At 41.9% G+C, this 26,232-nt stretch overlaps 1 protein-coding gene and 1 pseudogene across 1 annotated transcript in view; both read right to left on the bottom strand.

The window, feature by feature from the left end:
• Nucleotides 1-24,987, bottom strand: part of LOC138838889 (transmembrane protein 45B-like) — a 43,193-nt gene extending 18,206 nt beyond the window's left edge. The window contains exon 1 of the mRNA XM_070038329.1: nucleotides 24,939-24,987. The gene's annotated coding sequence lies outside the window, so the exon portion shown is untranslated. The remainder of the gene's footprint in view (nucleotides 1-24,938) is intronic.
• Nucleotides 3,162-4,173, bottom strand: LOC138838888 (serine/threonine-protein phosphatase PGAM5, mitochondrial pseudogene; annotated as a pseudogene).
• Nucleotides 24,988-26,232: the final 1,245 nt, after the last annotated feature.

Below are 26,232 nucleotides of genomic sequence, written 5' to 3'. Positions count from 1 at the left end.
GAGTATATCCTCAGAAGGGTGGGGGAGGGTACAGAACTCAAGGGAAAAGGTAAAAAGTGCAGCAGTGGAGCTCACTGATGAAAGTGAACTATACAGTTCATGAGTGGGGACAGGAGGAAGGGACTGGGAGAGAATGAAGAAACAGAAGACACCGTGTGAAAGGAAATGTATTCATTACCTGACTCATGTAATTGTAATTCTGTTGCATATCACCTCTATAACAATGAAGTAAATTAAAAAAAGAAGTCAGTCAGTCATATTGCCATATGCTGTGAATCATTTTTCTCATGTTGCTTTCAAGATTTTTTTCTACTTTTTATTGTTATTATAAAGGTATATACAGAGAGGCTTACAGCAGTCATGTAACGAGTACATTTCTTTTTGAACAATGTCACCCCTTCCCTTGCTCTGAGTTTTTCCCCCTTGTCCTCACTCACAAGTTGTATAGTTCGTTTTTAACATAGTTTCTAGCACTACTACTGCTGCATTAGTTCACCCTTTTTCCCTCCATTTCTGTGCTCCCTCTTACCCTCCCCCGAACAGATATAAAAGACAAAAAGGAAACAAAAACAGCAACAAAGAAACTTTTGTTTCCATTTCCCAGAGTTCATTTAGATAAATATTATTTCATATGATCAGTTGCTTTTGTACTCTTCCCTTAAGAATAACCTCCTTTGGACTCACTGTTTATGAATTCCTAGAGTCTTATGTAATTTATCATGTGCCAGTGTATTTTACATAACCATCCAGTGTATTTACTTGTAGATTTATAGGCACATTCTAGCTACCACCAATGAGGGAAAACTACGAACCCTGTTTCTCTGGTCTGGCTTACTTAATATAATTTTTTCCAAGTCTTGCCACTTCCTTATGAATGGTACAATGTCATTCTTTCTGATGGATGAGTAGAATTCTGTTGTGTATATACACCACATTTTCTTGATGAATTCATTATCCATTGAGGGGCATCTGAGTTGATCCCATAGCTTGACTAAGGTGAATAATGCCACTATGAACATAGTTGTTCTGGTAGCTTTAGTGTGGCCTTTTTTGTGTTCGAGTGGATAAATGCCCCGGAGTGGGATTGCTGGGTCATAGGGAAGCTCTATGTGTTGCTTTTTGAGGAGCCTCCATACTGCTTTCCAGAGTGTTTGAACATGTATACATTCCCACCAACAATGTAATAAAGTTCCCTTTTGGCCACATCTGCCCCAGCAATTTTTGTTAGTTTTCTTGATATTGGACACTCTAACTGGAGTTAGGTGGAATCTCAATGTTGTTTTAATTCACATTTCCTTCACAGTCAGTGAAGTTGAACATTTCTTCTTGTGTCTACTGGCTATTCTTTCTTCTTCTGTGCCCTCTAAGTCATTAGCCCATTTGTTAATTGGTTGGTTGTTTCTTGGAGAGTTTACATTTTTGGGGTTTAATTTTCTGAGTTCTAAGCATATTTTGGATATTAGGCCCTTGACTGATGCATAGCTGGTAAAAAAAAAAAAAAAAAAAAAAAACAACTCCACCCTGTGGGCTTTCTATTTAGCTGGTTAGCTATGTCCTTTGCCATACTTTTAAGTTTGCAAACTTTCAAAACTTGATACAATCCCATTTATCCAGTCTTTCTTTTATTTGTTGATTCTAGATTTTTACTTAGAAAATTTCAACCTATGCCTAGGAGCTATAAAGTTTTCCCTACCCCTTACTGTAATATTTTCTGGCCTTATGTTGAAGTCTTTGATCCATTTTGAATTGATTCTGGTGTGAGGTGATATATAAGGATCTAGCTTCAGTTTTCTGAATGTGGATAGCCAACTTTGCCACATTTCAACAACTGCAAAAAAGGCTGTCTTTTTTCCAACCAGTGTTTTTGGATATAGATTGGTGGGTTTATTTATGGTTTTTCTATTCTGTTCCATTGGTCCTCAGGCCCATTCTTGTACCAGTATCAAGATGTTTTATTCTTACAGCTTTGTAATAGAATTTAAAGTTTGGTTTTGGTATTCTTCCAACACTATTCGTCCTACTAAGGATTGCTTTTGCTATTGGGGACCTTTCATTAATCCATATGAATTTTTGGCTTGCTTTCTCTACTTCATGAAAAATATTGTTGGGATGTTGATGGGTATTGCACTGGATTTATAAATTAGGCAGTTATTGCCATTTTCATGATGTTAATTCTTCTACTCCAGGAGCATGGATGGTCGTTCCATTTCCTTAAATCTTCAATTCCCTTTTTAAGTTTTCATAATAGAAGTCTCCACACATTTGATTAATTCCTACGTGTTTTTTTAAAGCTATTACAAATGAGGTTGCTTTCCTGATTTCAGTCACAATCTTTTCATTGTTAGAATACAGAAAAGCTCCTGAATTTTGTGGGTTGATTTTTTTTTTTTTTTTTTTTTTTTTAGAAAACACCACTGAAGCTTTATTACATGGTTATTTACAAAGAAAATGGAGCCACCCAAATATCCCAATTCTGCTGATAGAAAACACGCTTATGAGAGCATTTCTACCATATAGGAATTGTTTTTCTTAACATTTGGGGTAAACTTGTCATTTCTAAGTACTCTAACCCACAAGATTAACAGAAGCCAGTGGCAAGCTCAGTCCTGGATACTTCCTTTTGAGATCCTCTTGTCCCAGTCTTCCTGAGTGCTAGGGTTACAGTGTGAGTCCCTATGCTCCCACAGTCCAAGATACTTTATTGGCTCCAGAAAACACCCTACAGGACAGTTATCCACCTACGACTTCTCAAAGGAGCAGGCCGTAGCTTTTCCACAGCTTTATTCCTTCCCTCAAGATTCAGGTCTACCTGCACAGATATATACCAAGACCCCAGGTAAAGAAATCAAAAATACTTAAATGACAAGAGTTTTCAGAAATGAAGAGTATAAGAAGCAAGATGAGGTGGAAACAAAAGGCCATCTTGTCTGACAGGCTTTCTATCAAACCCGGGATTACTGGGCAGCTGTGGTTAAGACCTTAGTGCAAATCTCAATGAAGCCAGCTCTCCCTAGAACAAGCCTGCCTTTGCCTGAGAATTTTTTGCCCCACACTCCACAGGGTTGTTCTGAAAGGGCACATAGGGTAGAGAAGCCACTGGCCAGAATGGTTTCCCTTTTTAGCGTGGGCTAAAAATAAGCACCCAAATACAGCATGAGACATTTGCATACTTTCCTGCCAGCCTCTTCGTTGAAACACAAAATGACACTGTAGTGCTGCCTGGACAGGGAAAGAAGGCTCGAGTCAGGATGCCACTTGAAAAGGATCTCACAGGTAGCCTCAGGACCGGGTGATCTTCTCGGGGGGCATGAATCCTGTGTCCCCAAGGGCTCTGAGAGCAACACGACCATTGGGTCGAATCACCAAGTGAGTGATGCTCCCATTGTTGAGGGACAGACGGAGCCAACCTTCTGGAGGAAACTGTAGGGCTCTGCATACAATGTAGCGAATGACATTGGCATGACATATGAAGATTTCGTAGCTGTCCTCTTCTTGTTTGGCATCTGCCCGGTGGATATAGTTCCGGAAGGCAGCCTCAATCCGGGCTCCATCTTCATAATACTGCACAGCATCTGGCTTCCAGTGGGACACAGGAGGGTCGGGCTCGATGGGAGCGCCTTCCCGCAGCAGATCTGTGCTGACTCTGCAGACACCTGGCAGGTGCTTGCTGATGATGTCTGTGGTCTCGACAGCACGTGTCATGGAGGAATGGACAATTTTATTAAACCTCAACCCCAAGCTCGCAAGTCGGAGTCCGGTAAGTTCAGCCTGTTCCCGGCCCAGGGGGGTCAGAGTCCGGTCCTTTTCCATGGAGCCATCCACATGGTACTGGGAGTGCCTGATGAGGAAGATGTGCCTTGTGGCCTTGGCTTTGTAATGGTCTAGCCTGGACGCTAGTTCTTCTTCTCCAGATTCCACATTCCTCTTTCTCAGGTTGATTAGAGAAAGTGGTTCTCGCCTGTCCCAGTTCGGGTCCCAGACGCCGGGCCTCGCCCGCGCGCTCCCGGCCCAGGCCTGCGGCTCGCCCCCGCGCGGCTCCGCGTCGCCGCCCTCCCGCGGCTTGCCCACCGCGACCGCCGAGAAGAGCACGGCGGCCGAGCCCCCGGCCAGCCCGCAGGCCGCGAGCTGCAGCGCCTGCCGGAACGCCATGCCGCCCCGCGCGCGGAAGGACGGCCCGCGGCGGGGCTTGTGGGTTGATTTTATGCTCTGCTACTTTGCCAAAGTTTAGGATCAGCTCTAGTGACTTAGGGGAGGAATCTATTATGAGTCATTTTCCTTCAAGATCTCTTAGTTAAGTTTTTCTTTCTTTCTTTTTTCTGTATGGCTACAATACAAGTAAATGTAGTTCTCTCTCTGTCTCTGATGGTACTAGGGACCGCATAGGTCTTGGGTTGACTAGTAATATATGGAGAGGTTATCTTATCCTTTGTATGATTTTTCTCATTTCTAAGCTCTCCTTGTTGAATTCCTAGTTAATCTGAAGCTGGTTCCAAGTCGGTCTACAAGCTTAGGTTAGCAAAACCATGGATGCTTTCTGCTCATCCCCAATTATCCTTCACATGTCTGCCATCAAAGCTAAGGATTTTCAACACCCAGTCCCCTTCTGACCTATTCTCATGTGGCTACATTTTCACATTGTCATTAACTGAGAGAGAAAGCTGTTGAAAGCCTCCCTAGGCACCATCTCCACCATCCCAACCTGAAGATAGGATCTTTTCATAAAGAAATTCTTCTCAATTTCTTGTTCATGTTGGTCAATTTCAAATTCCATAAACTTCTCAGTTTTGACAATTTTGTCGAGTTTCAATCCAGTTTTACAGGAAGAAATTGCTCTCTTTGTACTATTGTATCTAGAAAACCTACTTCTCCTCTTGTTTTATGTTTAACACAGATTCTTTTCAAGATCCAGCCTGTTATACTCCTAAGCAAAAGTGCAGCAAAACTAGCTTTGCAGATGCATATCAAACCTGAATGTGCCTTAACTGGCTTCTCCTCTTTTCTGCCCTTACTCATTATTCTGAGAAGTGCTTTTAAAGCCTGAGTCCCTGTAAAAAGTCCCTGCAAAAACCTAAGACACAACTCCTTGACCCTGAGTTCATACCTAGTATGAGTGGAAAAAAGTCCATGCTCCTGGAGTAGAAGAATTAACATCATGAAAATGGCAATAACTGCCTAATTTACAAATCCGTGTATGGCTGAGTTCTTGATTTAGTGGATAAAAAAGGGAGGTGAGGTAGATTTCTTTTACTCACAAATACATCAGGAAACACATTGTAGATGAGTTAGGTTTTATGTGAATTTTTGTTTTGTTTTGTTTTAGTTTTCATGGTGGTGGTGTTGAGGTTTTGAACTTGCACTTGCTAGACAGGAACTCTACCACATGTGCTACACCTTGAGCCCCCTTTTTGCAGGAATTATTTTTAAAATAGAGATTTTACCTATACCTGTTCTAGCCTGGACTGCAATCTATGTGTTTCTCTATGTCGCTGGAATGACAGGCATGCACTATCACATCCAACCATCAGTTCAGATGGGTGCTCATGACCTTTTTGTTGTTGCTGGTTTTCTGAGTTGGTCTTGAATTGTATTCCTTAATCTCTGCCTCCTTTGTAGCTAGGATTATGGGTTTGAGCCACCCCACCCAGCTAGGATGATTTAGGTTTAAGAAGAATTTTGCCATAATTAACTAAAAATAGAACAATAAAATGTAGACGTCAAACAATATATGAATATGGATAATCAAATAAGCTAAGCCCATGAGTTTAGTTTAAAAATAATTGAGCTGAAACACTGATTTGAAAGAAATAGTGCATAATTAAGTAGGTGCTCCAATGACATTCTCCCTAATATAAAGATAGTGTTGCCAGTATACCGTGAAAACTTCCAACCTAATGAAAATCCCCAAACCAGGACAAAAACATCAAATAGCTTTCACAAAGAAGCCTATACCAACCCTTTTCCTTTTCTCCTAATTTCAATCTATTACTTTCTGTGTATGTGGGTGTATGCCAGTACTGTGGCTTGAACTCAGGGACTGGGCACTGCCCCTAAGTGTTTTTGTACAAGACTGATGCTGTATTACTAGAGCCACGACTCCACTTCTGGCTTTCTGGTCATTAACTGGATATAAGAGTCTCATAGACTTTTCTGTCTAGGTTTGTTTTGAACTGCCATCCCCAGATCTCAGCTTTAGTAATATGCTAGAATTACAGGTATTAGTCACTTTCGGCTTGTTTATTCTTTTTTGATGTGACTATGTGTTTTGACAGAAATAGGGAAGAATACTAGATGTTCCAGAGTTGGTAACTTTGAGTCGGATCCACCAACCCAATTCCTTTCCATTTCTTCTTCCTCTTCTTTCTCACCTTTGTAGCTGAGATTACAGGTCCAAACCCCCACACTCAGCTATTGGTTGCAAAGAGGTCTCGGAAGGAAACATTTTCCTTTAGTTCTTCCTAATCTCAATCTCCTGAGTAACTACACCCAGCCCTTTTCATTTCATATCTGGGGAAATCACTGGAGTGGAAGTTTTGACCTGACTTTTCTTTCTTTCTTTCTTTCTTTCTTTCTTTCTTTCTTTCTTTCTTTCTTTCTTTCTTTCTTCCTTCCTTCCTTCCTTCCTTCCTTCCTTCCTTCCTTCCTTCCTTCCTTCCTTCCTTCCTTCCTTTCTTTCTTTCTTTCTTTCTTTCTTTCTTTCTTTCTTTCTTTCTTTCTTTCTTTCTTTCTTTCTTTCTTTCTTTCTTTCTTTCTGTTGTTTGTTGGTCATGGGGCCTGGGCACTATCCCTCAGCTCTTCAGCTCAAGGCTAGTGCTCTACTACTTGAGCCACAGCACCACTTCTGGCTTTTTCTACTTATGTGGTGCTGAGGAATCAAACCCAGGGCCTCATGCATGCAAGGCAAGCACTCTACCACTGAGCCACCTTCCCAGCCCATTGACCTGACTTTTCTTTTACTTCTATTTTTATTTTTTTCTCAATTTACATTCTCACTTCTCCCTCCCCCTCCTCCTGCTCCTCCTTCTCCCCCTCCTCCTCCTCTCCCTCCTCCCTCTCCCCCTCCCTCTCCCTCTCCCCCTCGTCCTCCTGCTCCTCCTCCTCCTCCTCCCTTCCTCCTCCTCCTCCTCCTCCTTGTCGTCTTCTTCTTCTTCTTCTTCTTCTTCTTCTTCTTCTTCTTCTTCTTCTTCTTCTTCTTCTTCTTCTTCTTCTTCTTCTTCTTCTTCTTCTTCTTCTTCCTCGCCTCCTCCTCCCCCCCTCCTTCTTCTTCCTTCTGCTTCTTCCTCTCTCTTTGGTGGCAGTACTGTGGCTTGAACTCAGGGCTTACACACTATCCTTTAGCTTTTATGCTCAAGGTTGGTGCTCTACCACTTGAGCTATAGCTTCATTTCTGGCTTTTTGGTGGAGATAAGAGTCTCATGGACTTTCTTACCCAGGCTGCTTTCCAACCTCCATCCTTAGATCTCAGTCTCTCCAATAGCTAGGATTAAAGGTGTGAGCCCCTGGCCCCCAGCTAGAGTATACTTCCATATTAAGTGTATCTTGAGACTGAGACTCAAGCTTAATTGAGAAATTCATTAATGTTTAATATATAACTAATACATAGCCTGAAAGCAGTTGCACACACTATTGATAATAAATTTCACACATAAAGACACTATCTGTGTACACTGAACCACCAGAAAGCAATGGTGTTACTCTCTTAGCTCCCCCAGAAGGACACCTCTGCTGACTGATGTTCACAGGCTTTTAGAGAAGCAGTGATTTCCTTAAACTTGTTTACATGTGAGTGGTTAGTAGTGAAAAATATGACTGCAGTGGCCAAAGATAATTCAAGGAAACAAAGGCAGCCCGGGCATACCTTCACCAGGACGCCTGGGTCCACCGTGAACCAAACAGTGACCAGCCTCCATTGAGACCGCTGTGCTAAGGTTACTGTGCAGCTGTGCTAAGGTTACTATGCAGCATATTGTTTTTGGCAAGAGCAAACACCAGCTGGTGAGGACCAGGATGCAGGCCCTGCAGATATCTAGGGAGTCATGCTAGCGGATGTTTTGAATGTCTCAGTAAACAATGCTATTTGTCTTGCAGGTCTGTCTTTGTTGTTCGAAGTTGGCAATAATTTCTTGTTCATAAATTAAGCTGCCCACTCCCTTGCACCTAAATACTTGCCATGTCATGTGTAGACACTCTTTGTTTATTTTTACAATGTAATCATTGCCTCCTTTGAAGGTTTTCTCTACCATGCTGTCTGCAAACACTTTTCTTGTATGTTAAAAATGTTACTTCCAATGTTATAATTCCCCCCTCAATGGTAGTATCAGGTTGTATTGTATGCCTCTCCTGTTATCTCCTCTTCTCCCTTCTCCACCCTTTCCTCTTTTCCCATCTTCCACTTCCTCTCTGTCCACAGCACCAGTTCTTGAAATTAAGGAGTCATGCTTGTTAGGTAGAAGCTCTACCTCCTGAGCCATGACCGGGACCCTTCTTTGTTACCCTGGGTTTTTTTTTTTTTTAAGAGAGTCTCATGCTTTTTTGTTTAGGTGGGTTTTAATGGTGATCTTCCTCTACCTATGAATCCTGGGTAGTTGAGACCTCAGATCTGAAAAAGCATGCCTGGCTTATTCTTTGAGATAGGGTGTTTGTGTATGTATGGTATGTGTGTGTGCTCATCCTGGAGCTTGAACTCAGAACCTAGTACTCTCATTTGGCTCCTTTTTACTTTTTATTTTTTTTTTCCTTTTTTTTTTTTTGATGGTTGTGGGGTTTGAACTGAGAGCCTGAGTGCTGTCCCTGAGTTCTTTTGCTCAAGGCTAATACTCTACCACTTTGAGCTCCACTTCTGGGTTTCTGGTGGATTTTTGGAGATAAGAGTCTCATAGACTTTTCCTGCCCAGCCTGGCTTTGAACTGTGATCCTCAGATGTCACTCTCCTGAGTAGGATTATAGGCATGAGCCTCACTGCTGTTGTCTTGCCTCTTTTCACCACCTTATTTTTTGCCTGGGCTGACCTTGAATCTTAATTCACCTATCTGTGCCTTTACTTTTCACAGTTTTTTGGTGACATCCTTGGAGCTCAGAAGCTTTTCATCTCTTTTTGGTGGCACTGAAGGTTGGAGTCAGGGCCTTATGGTTGGCAGGCAGGCCTGCTATCACTGATCTATACTTATAGTTCTTTTTTGGTGATGGTTAATTTTGATAAATACCTATTTTTTTCCCCAGTCATGGGCTGGGAACACAATCCTCCTATTTTTCACTTCCCATTGTAGCTGAAATGATAAGCATTTATCACCATGCCCAGCTTCTTCTTCCATTGAGATTGAGTCTCTTGGATTTCTCTGCTCAAGCTAACTTTGATCTCTGATCTCAGCCTCCAAAGCAGTTTGGATTATAGGTATGAGCCATTAGGCATCTGGTTCAAACTCTTAATTTTGATGAAGTTCAACTTATGTATTTTTTGTATAGTCAGTGTTATATCCAAGAAATTATCACTTAACCAAAGGTTAAGTGATAAAGATTTATTCCTGTTTTCTTCTAAGAATTTTGTAGCTTTAGGACTTTTATTTATATCAATAGTCTATTTTGAATAAGCTTTTTGTGTGTTTGTGCTGTGTTGTTCCTGGGGCTTGAACTTAGGGCATAGGCACTATCTCTTAACTTAACGTGCTCTGCCACTTGAGCCTCAGCTCTACTTCCAGATTTTTGGTAGTTAATTAGAGATATGAGTTTCATGGGCTTTCCTGCCTGGGATGGCTTCGAACATGATACTCAGATCTCAGCATCTTAAGTACCTAGGATTACAAGCATGAGCCCCCTGCTGAATAACTTTTTTTTTTTTTTTTTTTTTTTTTTTTGTCGGCCGTGGGGCTTGAACTCTGGGCCTGGGCGTTGTCCCTTAGCTCTTCAGCTCAAGGCTAGCGCTCTACCACTTGAGCTACAGCGCCACTTCCTGCTGAATAACTTTTTATGTGATATGAGAGAGGGATCTAGTTCTATTCTTTCGAGTGTGAATAGCAAGTATCCCAGTCATTTGTTGAAAGAGTGTTCTTTTCTCCCAATGAATTACCTTGACATCTTGTCTAATCTAGACTCTTCTCTACCCTCTTTTTCTTTTTCTTTTCTTTCTCTTTGACCTCTCTCTTTTCTTTAGTAGTATTTGAGTTTGAATTCTGGGCCTTACGCTTGCTAGGCATGTGCTCTGCCACTTGAGTCATACCCCCAGTTCTTTTTTGCTTTATTTTCCAGGAAGGGTCTGAGCCAGCCTCAGACATAGATACTCCTTCCTAAGTCCTCCTATGTAGTTAAGACCATATGTGTCTAGCATTATACCTGGCTAATTAGTAGAGATTGGGGTCTAAATAAGTTGTTGTCTGGACTAGACTTCAACTACCATTCTCCCAATCTCTATTTCTCTAGGAGTTGGAAGCAGAGGTTTAAGCCATCATACCTGTCTATTCTTGAAAGTACACTTCATAAATCTTCAAAGAATGACTTCCTTAAACCTCCTCAAGCTGTGATGAAGCAATAGATTAATTCAATTATTATGACACAAACAATAGAGTATGTAGAGTGTTATGAAAATGGAGGATTGCTGTTTAGCTGGGGCAAAATGCCAGCAAACATAGCAAAGGGAAGTGTCACCAAGGTTGTTTTGCAAAACAAGTGAGAATTAGTCATTAGTGTGAGTGAATCTTGCATGCTAAAACCAAAATGTCAGACAGTCAATAATTGTCATGGCATAGTTGGATTGGATAATGTCACCTGTTCTCCTGCCCCTGATCTCCTTTACTGAAGAAGAGCAGGGGTCATTATCTTCCGTGGGTACATCATATCTTAAATCTTGAAGTTGTGTTGGATTGGGACTAACCTCTAAAGCCAATTGAACAGATAAGGCCCTATGTTGGTATGTGCCTGAGATTTCCTGGAAAATCTATCAACTTCCCTTTAGTCCTGAGGAAGGCAGAGATGGTACAAACTTCAATCAAATGTTACATTTCAGTCTATTTCCTAGATTTTTAAAAGAAATATGCTTCCTAATTTTTTTTGTTAAGGAGGAATACAGTCACATAATAGAAAGGATGTAAACTATGAAGTGTCAGAACTAGAATTAGTTCTGGTTTTGGTCAGGTTTCTAAACTGCTCTGAATCTCAGTACTCCTTCTAAAGTAGGGGCATAGATACTTACCTTTAGGGGTTCTGATGAAGATCAATTGAAAGGAGCAAATAGGAAACTAGAATAAGTATTTTATAAATTTTCTTCTGTAATCTGGTGCCCTTGTGTCCAGTCTCAATATCAATGGGATGAACCTTGGATTTGTTTCCAGAAAGATTATATCTATTGAGCTTAAACTACTGCCCTTTGTTTTTGAGTAGCTAACTCCATGAAGGGAAAAAAGTGCTGTTTAACATCACCTGATTCTAGAGAGGGCTCAGCCAATCTTCTTTATGGGAAGAAGTGTTTGTTTGGTCCATGGTAAAGTGAATATGGCATATTATCTTTTTTGTAAACAATGGTATTTGTACTCAACCTAGCTTCTTGATAGAAGTGAGTGTTTTGTTCAATAGTATATTATTTTGCTTTAAAGCATATTGCCTATTTTTTCAAAAAATATTTTCTAGGTCTGCCTAGAATGCTCCTGTAGGAGGAGTACCCAGATTGGTTCTGTCTGAGTTTCCTTTGGAATATAGCCAACCCTGCCTGACTACATTTTTGTTACCTTGCAAATAGCAAGGTTAATATCTCTTCCTATTCTATGAGCCACTGAGAGAATGTAGATAAGGGGTTGAATGTCTTCTCTTGCTAACAGAGTATGTGACTATGGACATGGTCCTGAACTTACAGCTATGGCCTGGACCTGATTTCTAATAGGCTGAGATGGACTACTAGGTGTGGAGTGCAAAGCTCTCTTTAAAATTTGACAACTGCTAGCATCCTTGCTATTTCCTATAGAGGTAAGTCTCAGGAACAGCACACCAAACAAGATTCAGACTCTTATTCCTATTAAGAGTCTGAATCTTGTTTAGTGTGACCTCAAGGTGACATGGAGCAAAATCACCAGAAACAAAAGCTCAATTACATCCCACCCCAGTTTGGATTTCTAAGCAGATGGCCTCAGTCTTAAGTTTTGTCTCTTTTTCCTTTCTCTTTCTCTTACTTTTTTCTTGCTTTCTGTCTTTTTCCTTCTTTTATTTCCTTCCTCCTTCCTTCTTTCCCTCCTTCCCTCCCTTCCTCTTTTCTTCCTTCCTTCCTTCTCTCTTTTTTCTTTCCTTCCTTCTTTCTGTCTCTCACTCTTTCTTTTTGTCTTTCTCTGTCTCTTTATCTTGTGAGCCAATTAGCTATCAGATTCTGCTAAATTCTGTGGAATTTTTAACATGAATATGAATGATTTCTAACCCAACGGAGTTCATCATCTAGTAGAGAAATGTATAACTGGGAAAGATAGAATGCTATGTGATTTACAAATAGCAATGGCACATAGAAAAAGAAGTAATGCTCACAAGAGACCTTGAGAAGCCCTCATAAAAAGAGTTGCATTTTATCAGCATCTCTTTTTCTTTTTAGCATCTTCCAGACTGTTCTGAAAATTAGGCAGTTTTACTGGAATCCTAAATTACAAAACTTTAGGCTCTGAGTTGGAAGACTAGCTCTCATTTGGCTTTTGCATTCAAGGCTGGTGTTCTACCACTTTGGCCATACCTCTACTTCTTGCTTTTTTCCTGGTTAATTAGAGATAAAAATTTCAAGGAGGGGTTGGGAAGGTGGCTCAATGGTAGAGTGTTTGCCTTGCATGCATAAGGCCCTGTAGTTTGATTCCTCAGCACCATATAAGCAGAAAAAGGCAGAAGTGGTGCTGTGGCTCAAGCACTAGCCTTGAGCTAAAGAGCTGAGGGACAGTGCCCAGGCCCAGAGTTCAGGCCCCAGGACTGGCTAGATAGATAGACAGATAGATAAATAGATAGATAGATAGATAGATAGACAGACAGACAGACAGACAGACAGACAGACAGACAGACAGACAGACAGACAGACAGATAGATAGATAGATAGATAGATAGATAGATAGATAGATAGATAGATAGATAGATAGATAGATAGATAGATAGATAAAATTTAAGGTCTTTTATTTCTGGGCTCATTTGAACCATGATCCTGAGATCTCAGCTTCCTGATAAGATAGGAAAACAGGTGCGAGCCACCAAACCCAGCTTAGGATTGTAGTGTTTTATGTTTTTTATTTTTGTTTTATTTTTCAGTTGTGGGGCTTAAACTCGGGGCTTGGACACATTTCTTGAGCTTTTTCCTCTCAAGACTAGCATTCTATCACTTAGAGCCATAGTACCACTTCCTGTTTTCTGGTGGTTAATTTGAGATAAGAGTCTCTTTCTTCCCCAGGCTGGCAGTGGACTAAGATCCTCAGATCTTAGCCTCCTGAGTAGATAGTGAAGGTCTTGCCTCTTTCCTCTTGGCCCAATCATTTTATGTATCTAAAGATGGAATATGAAGGATTGACTACCACCCTGTTGTCCCAGGCCCATACAGACTCCAGGCAAAATCCCAGGTATGTGTGAACTTGTTTGAAGTGCAGGCAGGGCAATCCACCTAAGCCCAGCCGTAAACATCCCATTGTGGGCCCAACTGAAAGGCCCCCACCTTCCTTGACTTAGTGGCTTTTTCATTAACCTCTGCCTGCTTGCTTGGACCTCCTATAAAACCCATCTCCTGTCCCAACTCTCAGGCACAACCTCCAAACCTGCAGGAAGGTCTGTGCCCCTCGCTCTTCCTCAATCTTCCTCAATAAACAGTCCTCCTCTGTTGATGATCGAGTCTGGCCTATTCCTTTTCCGTTCTCCTCCATTTTCCTAACAGTTGGATTACAGGCCCAAGTAACTGGCACCTGGCTAATGTTTTGTTTTTGAAATGGGTATGTTGCAAGAAGAAATCTCTGTGGCAGTTTCTAATTTTAAAATCGCTGATGTCTGTGCTTCTCACTAACACACCAACAGAAATGAAAGGCAGGAATGACAGCAGATTTGCCCATGATGAAGCCAAATAAAGGTAGGAGCTTAGCTCTCCTTCATGGGACTTTGTTCCATATTATGGAACTCTCATTGGTGAATTACAGGGGCCAGCATTTTCTCACTTAACCTGAAGACTTTGGGGAGTTCTTTGATCATCTAGAAGTACTACTTAGTGGCATCTACTGGTGAATAGGTGAGCTCTTCTTCCCAAACATGGTACCTCATCCTGCACAGTCATTTCCCCTAAAGATTTTGGGGGAAAAAAGACTTTCAAGCTGATACAGATACAGATGTGTTTGGAGTAGCATACACTTATTAGCATTGGGAGAGACTTTGATTTATGCCAAGCTGTATTCAGTCTTGGAACCCTGCAAGATCCGATTGTGAATGGTAAAAATAGAGAAATACCATTCGTATTTAACATAGCTTAGTTTATTGTGCTAGAGCCTTCCTATAAAATTTAACCTCCTTGCTGAAGCCAGAAACACCCAGAAGAGACACTTTTACTTGAGTCTGACTTACTCTGAGAAATGGACTGCACCATTGACAAGGCAGGTATTCAGAACCTAAGACACAGTGTACTTTAGGAACTATATCAGAAGGCAGATAAAGGTATGTGTGTGGGGGAGGAGTGGGTAAGAAAACCAATACTACAACAGACCAAAGACAAAGTTTGGATCAAGAGAGTAGGAGAAAACAAAGGGCATCACCTTCAGGACCTAGAAGCCAAGAACAGAAAGGAATCCAGCAGAACTAAGGTTAATAATGGGAGATTTTCCATAAGAACCTGAGAAATAATCAAGCATTTAATAAGGCAGTATAAGAGTTTTCACCTCTGAGAACTTCCCAGTCTATTTTTCTTATAGCTGTGATACTCCCTTAAACTTGAGAAAGAGCCAGTATTGTCCCTAGGATGGTGACATAAAATATGTCAGTGAGACAATAATAAGGACTGTAAGGTCTATCCAGGAATAGGCAGGCCCTGTGTGGACACCTCCCTACCTCTTGGCTAAGTTTCCACCCAGTATCTGTTACCTAGGTAACTGGCACACCTGGAAGCAGTCACCTCCCCCTCCTGCTAGGTTACAGCCTAGGTCGCCCCTGGCCTTCCCTTCCATCTGCCCTAGGCCTTCTGTGACCACAGGCTAGTCCCAGACCCTGAGGTTACATCCAGATACAGTGTGGCCACACCTCTTCCTATCCCTGGCCTAGATAAATCCTGGCCTTGGGGTAGGTCTCCTCTTTTGGCCATGTCTCTCACCATACACAGAAGGGACAAGAGTTCAGTAAATAAACTTCTTTTCCTGCCTGAATAGGGCATGGTGTTCTCTTCATCAGCTACCTAATGAAACCTACCTATTTAGTATACCTTACAGGGACACGTAGAAGGGCAATTTACAAAATGGATAAATGTGAAGCAGGGCACGAGTGGATCATGCCTATAATCTTGGTTGAGATCTGAGGATCACAATTTGAAGCCAAGGTTGGCTGTGAAGTGTACAAGACTCCATCTCCAACAAATCAGCAAAATGCCAAGCTGGAGGCATGGCTCAAGTTCTGAAATTCAAACTCAGATACTGTCAAGATAGATAGATAGATAAGATAGATAAGATAATTTACATATTTCTAAAAAATTAAATAAAATAAAAAATAATGTCTATAAAAGTATACCATACAATGACAAAAAAAAAACCACCAACTAGGAATATTATTAACTATTAGAAGATGAGGAATAAAAAAAATGTTGCACTTCCATAGATGAAAGAAAAGTTCAAGTGATCTGGAATTAAAATGCCAATAACTTCTCAGTAGCACATTAAGGAACTGGGGTATGGCTCAAGTGATAGAGCGCCTGCCTAGCAAGCACAAAGCCCTGAGTTCAAATCCCAGTATTGTAAGCCCCCCCAAAAAAATCAAGCAATAAACCAATATACTAAGAAAGTAGAAGAAAACAGAATATTGCTTTCAAAATTCAGGGAGGAGATTATTTCCAAATGATATTCCAAGCTATTAAGCCAGATTAAAGTGCATCCTAAATTCCAAGTTCTCAAACAGCAACTGAGTCATCTATAATTTGGGAAGCCAACCTTCCAAAAAAGGCATACAATTACTAACACAAAATGAGCTATAGAAGTGAGTATGATAAACAGCACAATAAAAACAAAAAATTCTTTTTTTGGGGGGGGGTGTAGAGCTTGAACTCTGGGCCTGGGCGCTGTCCCTCAGCTCTACAGCTCAAGGCTAGGACTCTACCACTTGAGCCATCTTCCCAGTCCAAAGAAAAATTCTTGTTTCCATTTCTTGGAGTTCAGTTCCATAAGCATCATTTTATATGATCATATGCACATAGCTATTGAGTCTTTGTGATCCTCTCTTAAGATTATCCCTTTTCTCACTGAGTGAATGTTTAGAATGCTGTTTAATTAATCCTGTCTAAGTGTAATAAACATTGGATTTATTAACAGTTTGTCTTCCTTCCTTCTTTGCTTTCTTCCTTTGCTTTCTTTCTTTGCTTCCTTCCTTCCTTCCTTCCTTCCTTCCTTCCTTCCTTCTTTTCTTTTGTTTATTCCATTTTGTGTTTTTTAAAATTTCAGTACCCTTTGTCTTGTATATAAGTTTATCTGATTTGGAGAGGGGAAGGTAAGCACAGAAACAGTGGGACAAAGGGTGAACCAACTCAGTTGTGATACTCATTCTACACTACCTCGGAAATGAACAATACAACTTAGAGCAAGGGAAGTTGAGAGGGGAAAAACGGAGAGAATGAGGGAAAGGGCGACACTGTTCAAAAAGAAATATAATTACCTGACATATAACTGTAATGCCTCTGTGCATCACTTTTATAATAAAATTTAAATTGAAAAAATGTGTATATATTTAGAATGAGAAAAGAAAACATGACTCATTGGGTCCCTAACTTTTTCTTATGATCCTGAGACCTTTTTTTTGGTCAGTCCTGGGGCTTGAACTCAAGAGTCTGGGCTCTGTCCCTCAGCCTCTCTGTGCTCAAAGCTAGACCTCCACAATTTGAGCCACAGCGCCACTTCCGGCCTTTTCTATTTATGTGGTTCAGAGGAACTAAGCCCAGGGCTTCATGCATGCTAGCAAAGCATTCTACCACTAAACCACATTCCCAGCCCCTTAAAATGTTCTCAAGGTAGAAAAACCTACCTTTGCCTCACACTAGTGACTTATGCTTATAATCTTAACTATTCAGGAGACTGAGATCTGAGGATCAACAATCAAAAGCCAGCCCAGATAGGAAAGTCCATCAGGCTCATCTCCAATTAATCACTAGAAAACTGGAAGTGGCACTGTGGCTCAAATTGGTAGGTGCTAGTCTTGAGCACAAAAGCTCAGAGACAGCTCCCAGGCCCTGAGTTCAAGCCACACAACAGAAAACAAACAAACAAACAAAAAACAAAAAACAAAAAAAACCTATCCCACATGCTTCTTGATGATGACCTGGCTTCTCTCTTCCACTAGGCAACTAGAAACAAGTCTCAGTATTTGGAAAGGTGCCATGAGCTTCCTTGGCTGTGGGATAAGTCTGTTTCAACCCAACCCAAACAAACAAAACCAGAATTCAGCATGATCCCCAGGGTCGCAATATGGGGATGGTCCCTGTGTAACTAGAGACCCAAGAATATCCAGTTCCAGAGAATAGAGATCTAAGTACCACTTCCCCCAACACAAAATTGATTAAAGACTTCATGTTTACTGAGAGAAATTATATTATTCTGTCAAAGTTTGAGCAAGAGTTGGTGCTGAGTAGTCAAAACAGTAAGCAACTGAAGAAAATGCAGCAATTACTAACACCAGGAATTACAAAAATGATTGGTGAAGAAACGAAGGGAAGGTCAGGGTATTTCACCTGCCTGGATTGGCAACTGTAGTTGTACAATTGTTACTGTGTAAATATATTGAAAGTAAACATATCCTCTTTGGGGAGCTTATGAAAAACAAAAGTAAAGATGAGATGAAATGATAAGGGTATAAAAGAGCTAAGCCCTCAATCAAACAAAGAAGGATGTCAAAGATATTATCTAGAACAGGAAAACAAACAAAGAAAGAAAAAAGGAAAAGATGGCCAATATTCACATGCCAGGAATAGGAAGGAGGTGGTTAATATCAGGCAGAGACAAAAGTATTGCAGAGAGAAACAACTCAGTATAAACCCAGTAAAAACCTACAACTTCCAGGTGCTGGCAGATCAAGTTTATAATCCTAGTTACTCAGGAGGCTGAGATCTGAGGATCCTGGTTTGAAGCCAGCCTGCGCAGACAAATCTGAAGGGCTCTGATCTCCAAGCTATAAGCAAAAAGCTGGAAGTACAGAATGATTGCGTTGAGCAGAAAAAGCTACTAGTACTGCATCAACACAAAAACAAATAAAAATGAATTTATAAACCACCACAACAAAAAGGCTCCTAGAACTAATACATTTCAAACCTATACATTCATCTGTAACATGCAAACAAATTATCTGGTCTGCCAGTGCCTAGTTCAGGTTCATAGACTTTTCCTAGTCTTAAATACAGTCTACTCTCAGTGTCCATGAAGAAATACTTCCAGAACCCCCATGGATACCAAAATCTGTATGTGCTCAAGTCCCTTATATAAAATAGCATAATATTTCCCTATAACCTATACATATCTTCCCATACACCTGAAATCATTTCAGATTACTTAAGAAGATCTGATAAACTGGGTGCTGGTGGCATATGCTGTCATCCTAGCTACCAAGGATTGTGGTTCAAAGCCAGCCAGGGCCAGAAAATCCATGAGACTCTTGTTCCCTATTCATTGGGACTGTGGCTCTGAGTGGTAGAGCACGAGCCTTGAGCAAAAGAGCTCAGGGACAGTGCCCTGGATGTTCAAGCCCCAGGATGGGGAAAAAGAAGACCTGATAAAATGTAAATACTATGTAAATAATTGTTATATTATTTGGTTTAGGGAATAGTAACAAGAGAAAAAGCCAATATATGTTTAGTATATTCACACTTATTTTCATATTTTGATTTAAGGTGGTTCCATACATAGAGAGCCAATTATAACTCTAATATCTTGTGCCTGCCTCATCTATGATTGCATTTTGTAAGACAAACCCATTTCTAAATAGTCATTGACTCAAGGGTGCACAATAGGTGGCACTTTAGTGACTAAATTCATCCATGTTGACAGAACTCTTTTCTTGTATTGGCAACAAGTCCATGTAAAACACAACTATATGATATACTCTTGGCCAATAAGGAAGTGATGGAGCTTGAACTCAGAGGCTGGGGGCTGTCCTTGAGCTCTTTTGCTCAAGGCTAATGTTCCACCACTTTAAGCCACAGCTCCATGTCTTGTTTTCTGGTGGTTAATTGGTGATAAAACGTCTATAGACATTCCTGCCCTGGCTAGCTTTAAACTACAATCCTCAGATCTCAGCTTCCTGAGTAGCTAGGATTACAGGTGTAAGCTACCATCACCTGTCCAGAAAAGCCCTTAGCTATCAGAGAATGTAGGCTCATACATGCTCCTTGCCCTTCTTTTCGCTGAATCTTAGTGAGATTCAGGGCTTAAGCCACACACAGAGCAGTGAGACTGGAAGCTAAAAGACTCTCTCAAATAACATTTTGAAACACATCTTCCAGCCATAAACTTTTTCCCTTTCAGAGGAAAACTCAACTCCTTACTTGTTTAAGTCACCTTAGAAAGGTTGTCTGACACTTGCAACTGAATGAAATTCTAATGCCATCTTTTACTAGTTCAAACATCTAACACAGCATGAATGCACTGTTATTGTTATTAAGGTAATTGTTATTGTCTACTCTAGACTCTGTACAAGGAACCATATAGCAGACAGACAAGATTTCTTGCCTCATTAGAACACAGAATCCAGTCAAATCTATAGGATCTATAAGCATGGAGGATACGGTTGACTGGTGATTCAACTCATCAAGGTTTGAGTACAGGATAGTATGAAAGCAATATGGTAGCAAAGGACTTTGTGTTTTACATGTTGACCTTTTGGGTTACTCACACGTGCCATGGGTGACACTTTAATGACTTCCTTTGTTTCTGGGTTGGGACAACTTGAAGCTTCCAGGCAATCAAACAATGATGTAAGAAACAATGTACACTCTGTAGTGTTCTATATTGCTAAGCTAGGATGCCTGTGGGTTTGGGTGTGGGGAAAGCATTTTAGACTGATGATCTATTACATAATCCTTTGGAAGAAATTCTATTTTATTTTATTTTGTGCTGATATTGGGGCTTGAATTCAGAGCCTTGTGCTATTGCTCAGCTTTTTTCTCTCAAGGTTGAAGTTTTACCATTTGAGCTACCTCTCCACTTTAGTTCTTTGCTGGCAAATTGGAGATAAGAGTTTTGAGAAAATTCTTCTGGGGCTGGTTTTGAATGGAGATCTTCCGATCTCATCCTACAAAGAGGCTAAAATTGTGTGAGCTACCTGTATCCAGCAGGAACATCTGTATCTGAATACAGGAATAGGAAGGCTATAGCTTGCAGCCATAAACCTCAAACCAATAGAGTAAATAAAACAAGTTATTATATTTTCCAAAAAGAAATGTACTCTTTACCTGATTTATGTTAACTGTAACCCCTCTGTACATCATCTTTATAATAACAAAAATATTTAAAAAGAGTCAGGTGTCGGTGGCTCACGCCTGTAATCCTAGCTACTCAGGCAGGAAAGTCCGTGAGACTCTTATCTCCAATCAAGCACTAGAAAACTGGAAGTGGCACTGTGGCTCAAGCAGGAGAGTGATTGCCTTGAGATGAAGAGCTGAGGGATAGTGCCCAAGCCCTGAGTTCAAGCCCCACGACCGACAAAAAAAAATAAAAAGAACAACAAAAAGGTCACTATTTGGTGTTACTGGCTCATACTCATAACCATAGATACTCAGGAGTCTGAGATCTAAGGATAGCAGTTCAAAGCTCGACTATTCAGGAAAGTTTATGAGACTCATGTTCAATAAACTACCAAAAAGCCAGAAGTAGAGTTGTAGTTCAAGCGGTAGAGCACTAGCCTTGAGCAAAAAAGGTTAAGTGACAGTGCCCAGGCTTTGAGTTCAGGCCTCAGTACCATCACAAAAGCAAAACCAGTCACTGATTTATATGTTTAGGAAATTCTCAAGAGGCCAGATGCCAGAAAGAATAACATAAGGAGATGTAGGTTTTAGCTGCAATTTTTTTTTCATGAAGTAGATTTTAGGCAGAAGCATGGGGTACTTAAAATTTTCTACTACCTAGTTTTCTTCATTGTGGAGCATGAAGGGTGGGCTTGAACATCTCAAGGCTATTATCAGCTTTATAATACTTCTGTGATTACATGGAATGAAGATGGGCATGAAATGTACCAAACAAAATAGTTCTAAATTTAGGCTCCAAGAGTACAAGTCAGAGAATATAGCACATTAAATATGCAGAAGATGGGCTGGGAAGGTGGCTCAGTGGTAGAGCGCTTGCCTTGCATGCATGAGGCCCTGGGTTCGATTCCTCAGCACCACATAAGCAAAAAGAAAAAAGCCAGAAGTGGCGCTGTGGCTCAAGTGGTAGAGCGCTAGCCTTGAGCTGAAGAGCTGAGGGATAGCACCCAGGCCCAGAGTTCAGGCCCCACGACCAGACCCAATAAATAAATAAATAGATAAATAAATAAATAAATAAATAAATAAATATGCAGAACAATGGGCAAAGTAGTTCTTGAGAGACTGGGCGAAGGATTGAGAGTTCAAGTCCAGCCTGGGCTACTGAGATGCTGTTTCAAAAACAAACAAACAGATGTATATGTGTTCAGGAGAAATAAATCACAATCTTCTATCACAAAATCAAATGAACAAATAAACAACAGTGACAACAACAAAAACACTTAGTGGGTGTTAAGCAGTTCTGGAAGAAATTCTGGTTAGACTCGTGTTTGCCATTTAATATATTAGATAGGATTTCAGGTGTGAGCTACCAGTGGCTGACTTAATTTTGTTCTTGATGAATACAGACAGGACTAATCTCATGTGCTGCAGCATCGATCACTTTGCACTCTAAAGAAACCTACTATGGGGGGCTAGGAAGTGGCTCAGTGGTAGAGCACTTGCCTTGCAGGCATGAGGCCCTGGGTTCAATTCCTCAGCACCACATAAGCAAAAAGAAAAAAGCCGGAAGTGGTGCGGTGGCTCAAGTGGTAAGCACTAGCCTTGAGCTAAAGAGCTGAGGGACAGCGCCCAGGCCCAGAGTTCAGGCCCCATGACCGGACCCCCCACCCCCACCCCCCAAAAAAGAAAGAAACCTACTATGCTTTAAGCCAGAAAGATGTGGATAGTGGCTTATAGTATCTTATCCTGGGAAGAGGCTTTGATATTTTCAGCATAACAGGTAGGTGGCTGATAGACCTTTGGACTTTCTTTCTAGCCTCCAATGACACACCTTATGCCTATTTAATTTTTACACAAAAGAATAGATGAAAGAAACATAATAGCTTTTAAAAATTGTGTATGTGCTGGTAGAAGAGCTTTCTCAAAGGTGGTGCTCTAACACTTAAGTCATGCTTCTAGTCCTGCATTTTGCTTATTAAGATAAGAGATAAAAGTCTTGGAGACTTTTCTGCCTGGACTGGCTTTGTACCTCTGTTCTCCAGGTGTGAGCCTCCCAAGAAGCTAGGATTACAGGTGAGAGCCATTGGTGAGGCTCAACAGTTGAGGGTCTTGGGGAGAGGGCTAGCTGGTTAAGAGGCTAGAATTGCAGGGTCCTCATGAAGTATGGGGTTTACAAGCTTTGCCTGTGGCCTTTATTCATATTTAGCCCATTGTAATATGGTGAATAACCTAGTGTATTTATTGGCCACTTTCTAAAAAGCATAATAGGTTAAGAAATGTTGCCTATGTATGTGCATATTTGTTGATGACACACTGATGACTTCTCTCACAATTCAGAAGTTTTGAAATTTCAAGGACTTTGACGATGACAGTATCTCTACATAAGGTGAAATTGCTTTGACCCATTTTCCATTAGTAAATGTTAGAAAACAATCCTCTCCTATGTCTTCTTCCTTCTTTTCTCAGTGTCCCTGGTCAAATATGTCATGGAGCCATGTGCATATTAGGGGAGACCCCAAATAGAAGAATAACTGATGCCACAGGTAAGATTCCACAGCTTCATCTCTGACATTACAATTAGCCTTTATCAGAAGGGCTAGGGAAGAACTCAGAATATACAGAACTCAAGGACAAGGGCCCAGTTGGACCCTAAGTAGAGGTATGTTTCCATTTCCCACAGAAGAGCTGAGAAGGAATGAAAGCTCTTTAGAAAGAAGGAACTCACAAGTGTGGCTGCCATAACATTAGAAAGAATAATGTGCAGAGATAATAGGGTCACCTTCCATTACCACAGCCACTCCCCATTGTAAAACCCAGGGTTCAGATTCTAGAAAGCCTCAATATTAATTCCATGTCTTTCCCACATTTTGACCAACAAAGGATGACCAAATCACTTGGTTATTAAATCAAGAAACTTTCATGACTTAGCTAAGTCTGAAGTGGCCCCAAGCCTATATCTCACAATGATATTGTGGTACAAAAACCAGATGCTGTTGCAGTCAGGTTTAAAATAAACATACTTCAATTCTTATAAACAATAAGCCACACTATTTTCTCTCTCTTTTTTTCCCTTCTCCTTTCCTTTCCCTTCTCCTCCCCCCTCCTCTCTCCTCTTTTTCCTTCCTTCCTTCCTTTTTAAAAAAAATTTTTTTGTGCTGGTAGTGGGGCTTGAACTCAGGGCCTAGGCACTGTCCCATGGTTTTTTCACTCAAGGCTAGAACAATACCATTTGAATCACAGCTCCCTTTCCCTTCCCTTCCCTTCCCTTCCCTTCCCTTCCCTTCCCTTCCCTTCCCTTCCCCTCCCCTCCCCTCCCTTCCCTTCCCTTCCCTTCCCTTCCCTTCCCTTCCCTTCCCTTCCCCTCCCCTCCCCTCCCCTCCCCTCCCCTCCCCTCCCCTCCCCTTCCCTTCCCTTCCCATTTCTCTTCTTTCTCTTCTTTCTTTTCTTTTTGCTTTCTTGTTAATTGGAGATCAGAATCTCATGGACTTTCTTGCCTGAGCTGGCTTCCAACCCTGATCCTCAGATCTTAGCCCTCCAGAGTAACTAGGATTATAGACTTCCATGCCAGGCCATACTACCTTTTTAAAACAAGTGTGTGATTCCGGCAGAAGGCTAGGGCTACCTCAGGCTGGGAGTGGAGCCCCAGGTGGAGCAATAAGGAAGGGTGTGGCACGAAAGAGGATGTTAAGGGTAATGTTCATTTCTAACTTAGGAGAGAGGACTATCTGAACATTTTAAAGGGATTTGCGTTTCATCAAGCTCTGGATTCTCGACCGTGCCAAGGCCCATCCTTAGCTAACCTCCCATGTCCCTGAGGTTTCTATCTATTAACAAACTATAATGGCTGGGGGAACTTTTTTTTTTAATCAATCTCTTCTCATTCTTAGATACCAAACGTCCTGGTTTGTGTTCTTGGCAGATTGGAGCTAAGAAAGAGGGACGGTCGGGATACAATGTCCTATGAGGGGACCCTTGGTGGGATGAGCCTGACTGGCTGGGGCTGTGAGCCAGGGCTGTGGGTGCTTTGTTTGGGGGCAGAGGTGCAAGGGCTCAGGCTGGATCTCTGAGGGCGATCACTCCCCAGCTCTGAGAGGGCTCCCAGGCCGGCTTCCGCGGAACCCAGACCCTCCACCCCGGTCTCTAGCTGAGCGCCCCTTCCCATCCCAGCGTCCCTCCTCTGTCAGGACCCCTTCCAACCTGAGAGTCCCACTTCATCTGAGTCCCCTCCTCGGAGAGTCCTCCTCACCCCCATACAAGTCCCCTCCCAGATGATGCTCCCTTCCCGGTTCCAGCCCCTTTTCCCAGGGTCCCCTGCCCCCTTGCATCTGACCTGCACCGTGCCTTGGAGGTGTCCGCTGCCAGCACAGCGTCTGGCCAATTCGCAGCTGCGCCCCGCAGAGCAGGTGCCAGAGCTTGCCGCCGCCCCGCCCCGCCCATCGAGGGCCCTTCCCACCCCGCCCTCCCTGCTCCAGCCAGCCGGCAAAGCCTGCATTCTCCAGAACTGCACTTGCCTCCATGCTCTTGACCCTTCCTGACCTTTCCTTGAAGACGTCACCTGTCCCTAGGCACTATCTGCTTCGTGTGTGGGCTTTAGCAGTGGTCAGTTCTGGTGCCATCCAGGTGGACTTTGACCAGCAGCTATGCAAAGTAATCACAAGGTCTGGGAGGTGGGGATCACTAGGACCAGTCTCTAAAAACTGTTTACCAAGTCAAACAATCAGGTAAGAACCAGGGAAACAGCCACGGATCATCTGGCAAAGAGGGTTCCTTCCAGTTGGTACACGCAGTACCAATGTCCGATGGTTAGCTTCTATGCTCATATAGTTCATTCATTTATTATTCCATCCACCCACCCACCCAGTCAGCCATCCACCCATCTACCTGACTACCAATCCACTCATCTATTCATCCATCTACCCACCATTCATCCATCCATCTATCCATTCAACGAATCGGCCAGGGGCTTCTCTTACTACAAACTGACCTATGGATGGCCTAGGTGCTCAGAACCAAAATCCAGGAGGAGTGGCTTTCTTATCTAGAATAGAAATATGATCCAGTTTGGCTGTCAAAGTAGCTTTGCATCTTTGTAGTTATCATCCTGGTTATCTCTGGCTAAGGGATTAGTTTATTCTGTCATCCTGTTTGCGCCTCCTCACCCCCTGGAGGCATTAAAAGAACTAAAAGAATGCTGGAGCTTGGGCTCTCCTCAGATAACTTATGAGAATTGAGTAGAGGGAACGCAGAGCTGTTAAAAACTTCTCAGGGCTAGTTGCCCAATGGCTCAACCTTGTTACTCTGGAGGCTGATATCTGAGGATTGTGGGTCGAAGCTAGCCCAGGTAGGAAAGTCCATGACATGAGAGTCTTATCCCTGATCAACTACCAATAAAGCTAGAAGTAGAGCTGTAGCTCAAGTGGTACAATATTAGCATTGTGCACTAAAAGCTCAGGGACAGAGCATAGGCCCTGAGTTCAAGCCCCAGGATTGGCACACACAAGACAAGCTTCTCAGATGATTGGGGAAAGTCAGGGATGAGAACTGTAAGGTCCACGCCTGGATGGCAAGCTGACTCCACCCTCCTCACAGCAAAGTCTCCGCCCAGTACCTGCGTTACCTAGGCA

The sequence above is a fragment of the Dipodomys merriami genome, unplaced genomic scaffold (genome assembly GCF_024711535.1).
Source record: "Dipodomys merriami isolate MVZ:Mamm:240054 unplaced genomic scaffold, mDipMer1.0.p SCAF_29, whole genome shotgun sequence".
Classification (NCBI taxonomy): domain Eukaryota; kingdom Metazoa; phylum Chordata; class Mammalia; order Rodentia; family Heteromyidae; genus Dipodomys; species Dipodomys merriami.
This window is presented reverse-complemented; position numbering and strand designations above follow the sequence as displayed.